Consider the following 8,277-nt stretch of genomic DNA (forward strand, 5'->3'; position numbering starts at 1 on the left):
CTACAAAACAGGTGGCCAATTATCTTAGCAACATTGACATAAGTACCCTCTACTTTTAAATCACCAGTAGGACTGTGTTCAAATGTTCATATTTTAACACATGAGCTGCAATGTTGGACTTTACCAGCAGGGGGCGCCTAAGTAGTAAAGGTGGTAGTAGAAGGATGTGGGAACTGAAAATATTCAGACTCCTTTAAATGTTTCACTTTTTGTTTCTTTGCAGCCATTTGCCAAAATCACAAAAAAAAGTTAATTTTATTCCTAATAATGTACACTCAGCACCCCATCTTGACACAAAACAGAAGTGTATAAATGTATTAAAAAACAAGAACTGAAATATTAAATGAGGCCCTTTTCCACCACAGAAACTTTCCCATTTCCCATCCCATGTGTTAACACCCAAAACTACCTGGGTAGATTTAGTTCTTCAGGAACTTTTCAGGGTTCCTGCCAGCTAGGTGGGACTTTTGGGAAGATTCCCAGAACCTTTCCAGGGCGGGCTGTGCTGTCTAATGCCGATTGGTTGAACACAGTTGGGGGGCGCTCCTAAAACTTATATTTTTTGATGAAAACATTACAGAATTTGAGATGACTTGTTTACTTCCCATTTTTTGTGTGTATTTGTATTACAACAAACTTGACAACGGAGAGAAAGTAGAACGAAAGGAACTTTCAACATGCAGGAACTTTTGCGGGGCATCTTTGTGCTGAAGAACGCTGATCAGTGGAACTATCTTGCAGTGTTTTTACTCAGCTGTAATCTTTAGACTATATGCAGTTTATTATTTTTTTTACAAACTTAATTTCAATACTTGAAGCTACCAGAAGTGGACGGACTCTTTTAAACGTATTTACAGAGGAGTGTGAAGCCGGGCTCGAAGCAACGACCTGAGCTGCTTACTACTCGGACTTTCTTGGGTAAATGTGAAATAAAGGGGACAGTACACGAGTGGAACGAAGGTAAATAACATCAAAAATTAACTATTTACTTTATTACATGTTGTAAAAGTAGTCAGTGACACTCCATTTGTGTAGTTATTAGCCTCAACCCCAGTCAACAGAATGCTAATGCTAACATGCTAACGCTAAAGCAATGTGTTTGTGTTGTCTGCGTCAGATAAACACTGACATTTATTATTTATATATTGTTATTTACGGATAAACCCTAACATTTATTGTGTATATATTTACAGATCAACTCTGACATTATTTATATATTGTTAATTACAAATGAACTGACATTTATATATTGTTATTTACAGATAAACACTGACATTTATATATTGTAATTTACAGATAAAAACTGGCATTATTTATATATTGTTATTTACAGATACACACTGACATTTATTATTTACATATTTACAGAAAAACACTGACATTTATTATTTATATATTATTATTTACAGATAAACTGACATTTACTATTTATATATTATTACTTACAGATAAACTGACATTTATTATTTATATATTATTTACAGATAAACAGTGACATTTATTATCTATATTGCATTTACAGATAAACACTGACCTTTATTATTTATATATTGTTATTCACAGATAAAGACTGACATTTATTATTTATATATTGTTATTTACAGATAAACTGACATTTACTTTTTATATATTATTATTTACAGATAAACTCTGACATTTATTATTTATATATTATTTACAGATAAACAGTGACATTTATTATCTATATATCATTTACAGATAAATAATGACCTTTATTATTTATATATTGTTATTTACAGCTAAACACTGACATTATTTATATATTGTTATTTACAGATAAACTGACATTTACTATTTATATATTATTATTTACAGATAAACGCTAACATGTATTATTTATATATTATTTACAGATAAACTCTAACATGTATTATTTATATATTATTTACAGATAAACAGTGACATTTATTATCTATATATTGTTATTTACAGATAAACACTGACATTTATTATTTATATATTGTTATTTACAGATAAACTGACATTTACTATTTATATATTATTAATTACAGATAAACTCTGACATTTATTATTTATATATTATTTACAGATAAACAGTGACATTTATTATCTACATATCATTTACAGATAAACACTGACCTTTATTATTTATATATTATTTACAGATAAACACTGACATTTATTATTTATATATTTTTTATTTACAGATAAACTGACATTTACTTTTTATATATTATTATTTACAGATAAACTCTGACATTTATTATTTATATATTATTTACAGATAAACAGTGACATTTATCTATATATCATTTACAGATAAACACTGACCTTTATTATTTATATGTTGTTATTTACAGCTAAACACTGACATTTATTATTTATATATTGTTATTTACAGAAAAACACTGACATTTATTATCTATATATTGTTATTTACAGATAAACTGACATTTACTATTTATATATTATTATTTACAGATAAACTCTGACATTTATTATTTATATATTATTTACAGATAAACTGTGACATTTATTATCTATATATTGTTATTTACAGATAAACTGTTGTGTTTACTGAGAGGGGGTGACGGCAAACAGACACCAGGGGGCGGTATATACAATTATTTATTATATATATATATAGTCAACATATATATATATATATAAATAATAATAAACAATATTACTAAACTAAGGAAATGGAGTGTGAACTAGAATACAAAAGGGAATGGTGTAAGACTATGTGTAGAATTTAACTGAAGTGAGTGTTACCAACGTGTTGAACGAGATACGCGGAAGTCCAGGGGGCAGGCAGCTGATCCGGGGCGAGAGCGAGGCGTCAGAATCCAGGGGCGAGCAAGAGGTCGAGGAACGAAGGAAGCAGTCGGAGTCCAGAGGGAGATCCAGGGGAAATTGAGACGCAGGCGACGGAGGGTACTGCGGGGACACGGGAGAAGACAAGGGACAAATCAAGGCACGGAGAGGAAACACGAATATAGTAAGAGCGCATAAGGCTTACGGTACACCATGAGAAAGCTAAGTTCCCGCGACGATCCTTGGGTCCACTGGTCCTTTATTGATCTCGCTCTGATCAGTCGCAGGTGTGCAGATTGCCAGCGAGTGATTGCAGCTGGTGGCTGCAGCAGGGCGGAGACGCGCGCGGCGCGTCCCTGGATGTGCGCACCAGTGGGCGTGTCCCGAGGTGCGCACAGACGGATGAGCGGCGTTGGCAGGAGCCTGAGCCGTAACAGTATCCCCCCCCTATGGACAGATTCCAGATGTCCAACATACTCACGAAACAAGGGAGGGTGGAGGGGAGAACTGGTGGTGGGTCGCCGGCCCCAGTGTCCCCGAATCCACCGAGGACGAGTCTGATGGCGGCGGCGAGAAGAACGCCGCTGAAGCCGGCGACCAAGGGACGGCCACCATCTTGGCCGTCGGGAAGGCGGACGTGATTGGCGCCATGGTGCGTCTCGCCGGAAACGAGGATATGACATCGGCGAGGCAGGCGTGGAGGAAGACGTCATCGGCGAGGCAGGCGTGGAGGAAGACGTCATCGGCGAGGCAGGCGTGGAGGAAGACGTCATCGGCGGCGTGGAAGCGGCAGACGTCATCGGCGGCGTGGAAGCGGCAGACGTCATCGGCGGCGTGGAAGCGGCAGACGTCATCGGCGGCGTGGAAGCGGCAGACGTCATCGGCGGCGTGGAAGCGGCAGACGTCATCGGCGCCGTGGAAGCGGCAGACGTCATCGGCGCCGTGGAAGCGGCAGACGTCATCGGCGCCGTGGAAGCGGCAGACGTCATCGGCGCCGTGGAAGCGGCAGACGTCAAAGGCGTGGAAGCGGCGGACATCAAAGCCGGAGACGAGGAGGGCAGCTGAGGAGCTGGCCGAGGTGCTGGAGTCGGCGGAGCAGGCCGAGGTGCTGGAGTCGGCGGAGCAGGCCGAGGTGCTGGAGTCGGCGGAGCAGGCCGAGGTGCTGGAGTCGGCGGAGCAGGCCGAGGTGCTGGAGTCGGCGGAGCAGGCCGAGGTGCTGGAGTCGGCGGAGCAGGCCGAGGTGCTGGAGTCGGCGGAGCAGGCCGAGGTGCTGGAGTCGGCGGAGCAGGCCGAGGTGCTGGAGTCGGCGGAGCAGGCCGAGGTGCTGGAGTCGAGGCCAGCCTGGGAGCTGGTGGAGACGTGGGGGCCAGCCTGGGAGCTGGTGGAGACGTGGGGGCCAGCCTGGGAGCTGGTGGAGACGTGGGGGCCAGCCTGGGAGCTGGTGGAGACGTGGGGGCCAGCCTGGGAGCTGGTGGAGACGTGGGGGCCAGCCTGGGAGCTGGTGGAGACGTGGGGGCCAGCCTGGGGACTGGTGCTAGCTCGGAGACTAGCCGAGGGGCTGGTGCTAGCTCGGACGCTAGCCGAGGGGCTGGTGCTAGCTCGGACGCTAGCCGAGGGGCTGGTGCTAGCTCGGACGCTAGCCGAGGGGCTGGTGCTAGCTCGGACGCTAGCCGAGGGACAGGTGCTAGCTCGGACGCTAGCCGAGGGACAGGTGCTAGCTCGGACGCTAGCCGAGGGACAGGTGCTAGCTCGGACGCTAGCCGAGGGACAGGTGCTAGCTCGGACGCTAGCCGAGGGACAGGTGCTAGCTCGGACGCTAGCCGAGGGACAGGTGCTAGCTCGGACGCTAGCCGAGGGACAGGTGCTAGCTCGGACGCTAGCCGAGGGACAGGTGCTAGCTCGGACGCTAGCCGAGGGACAGGTGCTAGCTCGGACGCTAGCCGAGGGACAGGTGCTAGTTCGGACGCTAGCCGAGGGACAGGTGCTAGCTCGGACGCTAGCCGAGGGACAGGTGCTAGCTCGGACGCTAGCCGAGAGACAGGTGCTAGCTCGGACGCTAGCCGAGGGACAAGTGCTAGCTCGGGGACAGGTGCTAGCTCAGACGCTAGCTCGGGGACAGGTGCTAGCTCAGACGCTAGCCAGGGGACAGGTGCTAGCTCAGACGCTAGCCAGGGGACAGGTGCTAGCTCAGACGCTAGCCAGGGGGCTGGTGCTAGCTCGGAGGCTAGCCAGGGAACTGGTGGTTGCGGCTGGGAAAAGCGGAAGACAGGTGGAATTAGTCTGGCAGAGGGTAGCCTGTCTTGGTGCAGCTGCGCCACCCCATCAGCACAGCCACCAGTACTACCCCCCCTCTCCGAAAGCGGATGCCAGACGCTTCTCTCTGGCTGAGGAACAGTCACTATGGGTGGGAGGAGGGTGTCCAGGCGACGGGTAAATTCCTCCTTGCTCACATCACTGCTAAACATGCCTTTCCATGACAGTTTGGCAGGACAAGAAAACTCCTCCGGTGTGGAGCGAAAAAAAAGAAAAAGACATGGTGAATGGGGCAAGAGGCAGAAAAAAGAGAAAAAAAAAATCACAGGGGGCGGAACTAAAGTCACTGGGGGCGGGGCTAAGGAACTGTGCCGTCAGGTCCTTTAATAATTTTGGCGGGAACTTACTGTTGTGTTTACTGAGAGGGGGTGACGGCAAACAGACACCAGGGGGCGGTATATACAATTATTTATTATATATATATATAGTCAACATATATATATATATATAAATAATAATAAACAATATTACTAAACTAAGGAAATGGAGTGTGAACTAGAATACAAAAGGGAATGGTGTAAGACTATGTGTAGAATTTAACTGAAGTGAGTGTTACCAACGTGTTGAACGAGATACGCGGAAGTCCAGGGGGCAGGCAGCTGATCCGGGGCGAGAGCGAGGCGTCAGAATCCAGGGGCGAGCAAGAGGTCGAGGAACGAAGGAAGCAGTCGGAGTCCAGAGGGAGATCCAGGGGAAATTGAGACGCAGGCGACGGAGGGTACTGCGGGGACACGGGAGAAGACAAGGGACAAATCAAGGCACGGAGAGGAAACACGAATATAGTAAGAGCGCATAAGGCTTACGGTACACCATGAGAAAGCTAAGTTCCCGCGACGATCCTTGGGTCCACTGGTCCTTTATTGATCTCGCTCTGATCAGTCGCAGGTGTGCAGATTGCCAGCGAGTGATTGCAGCTGGTGGCTGCAGCAGGGCGGAGACGCGCGCGGCGCGTCCCTGGATGTGCGCACCAGTGGGCGTGTCCCGAGGTGCGCACAGACGGATGAGCGGCGTTGGCAGGAGCCTGAGCCGTAACATAAACACTGACATTTATTATTTATATATTGTTATTTACAGATAAACTGACATTTACTTTTTATATATTATTATTTATATATTTACAGATAAACACTGACATTTACTATTTATATATTGTTATTTACAGATAAACACTGACATTTGTTATGTATATATTATTATTTACAGATAAACACTGACATTTATTATTTATATATTATTTACAGATAAACTGATATGTATTATTTATATATTATTTACAGATAAACACTGACCTTCATTATTTATATATTGTTATTTACAGATAAACACTGACCTTTATTATTTATATATTGTTATTTAGAGATAAACTCTGACATTTACTATTTATATAGTATTATTTAGAGATAAACTCTGACATTTACTATTCATATAGTATTATTTACAGATAAACTCTGACATTTATTATTTATACATTATTTACAGATAAACACTGACATTTATTATTATATATTATTTACAGATAAACACTGACCTTTATTATTTATATATTATTTACAGATAAACTCTGACCTTTATTATTTATATATTGTTATTTACAGATAATATCTGCCATTTATAGTAATATATATATATATATATATATATATATATATATATATATATATATATATATATATATATATATATATATATATAAAATCAGCTTTATAACAATTTGTAAATAATACATGTCAGTGTTTATCTGTAAATAACAATATAATAAATAATAAATGTCAGTGTTTATTTACAGATGAAACGGACCAAAGGAATCGCCTGACCCTCATGAAATCGTCATTTACTGAGAGGACAACTTACTGACTTTCATTGCGGACAAAAGCCCAACTTTTAATGAACAATTAGGTAAAACATTTTTTAAAATCATAGTGTTGTATATTATTGCTTTGTAACCTGATATTGTCTGTCTACATGGTATCAGTGTATAAATATACTAAACCACTCCTCCATACGCCAGCCTGGTTTGTATAAACTACCTGAACTGTGATATGCGGTGGAAACACAAACCACACACTTCTACAGGAACCGAAAGTTCCTGAACTATTGGGTCTATGGTGATAATTATTCAGAGCCTTTGCTGTGACACTCATATTTAACTCACATGCTGTCCATTTCTTCTGATCCTTCTTGAGATGGTTCTGCTCCTTGACTGGAGTCCAGCTGTGTTTCATGAAACTGATTGGACCTGATTATGAAAAGCACACACCTGTGTATGTAAGACCTTATAGCTCACAGTGCATGTCAGAGCAAATGAGAATCATGAGGTCAAAGGAGCTGCCCAAAGAGTTCAGAGAGAGAATTGTGCAAGGCACATATCTGGCCAAGGTTGCAAACTAATTTCTGCAGCAATCACGGTTCCAAGGAGCACAGTGGCCTCCGTAATCCTTTATTTGAAGACGTTTGGGACCACCATAACTCTTCCTAGACTGAGCAATCGTGGGAGAAGAGCCTTGGTGAGAGAGATAAAGAGAAACCCAAAGATCACTGAGTCTCTGCAGGTTTCAACAAGTCAAAGTTAGGACTTTTTAAGACCATTATGAACACAATTTAAGACCCACTTCACATGGATCCTTAATGTCTTTTCTACTGACTTTGAAGATGAGATCTCTCTTGATTCAATTGACTAATCCAAATTGTGCAATGGTCGGGCGGGGGGCGTGGTTGGGTGCGGGGACGTGGTTAAGAGGGGAGGAGTATATTTACAGCTAGAATTCACCAAGTCAAGTAGTTCATATATATACATATATAAATATACATACATATATATATATATATATATATATATATATATATATATATATATATATATATATATATATATATGCAAAATACTTGACTTTCAGAGAATTCTAGCTATATATATATATATATATTTATTTTATTATATATATATATATATATATATATATATACAGTATATATATATATATATATATACATACAGTATATATATATATTTAAATAAAATAAATACTTAAATTTCAGTGTTCATTTATTTACACATAACACTCATCTTCTCATTGTTGAGTTAAGGGTTGAATTGTCCATCCTTGTTCTATTCTCTGTCACTATTTTTCTAACCATGCTGAACACCCTCTCTGATGATGCATTGCT

The 8,277-nt window shown here is 41.9% G+C and overlaps 1 protein-coding gene across 1 annotated transcript in view; it reads right to left on the reverse strand.

Annotated features, from left to right (window-relative positions):
- The window catches only part of cica (capicua transcriptional repressor a), a 132,551-nt gene extending 125,207 nt beyond the window's left edge, over positions 1 to 7,344 (reverse strand). The window contains exon 1 of the mRNA XM_061930988.1: positions 7,265 to 7,344. The gene's annotated coding sequence lies outside the window, so the exon portion shown is untranslated. The remainder of the gene's footprint in view (positions 1 to 7,264) is intronic.
- Positions 7,345 to 8,277: the final 933 nt, after the last annotated feature.

Source organism: Nerophis lumbriciformis, linkage group LG37 (genome assembly GCF_033978685.3).
Source record: "Nerophis lumbriciformis linkage group LG37, RoL_Nlum_v2.1, whole genome shotgun sequence".
NCBI lineage: Eukaryota > Metazoa > Chordata > Actinopteri > Syngnathiformes > Syngnathidae > Nerophis > Nerophis lumbriciformis.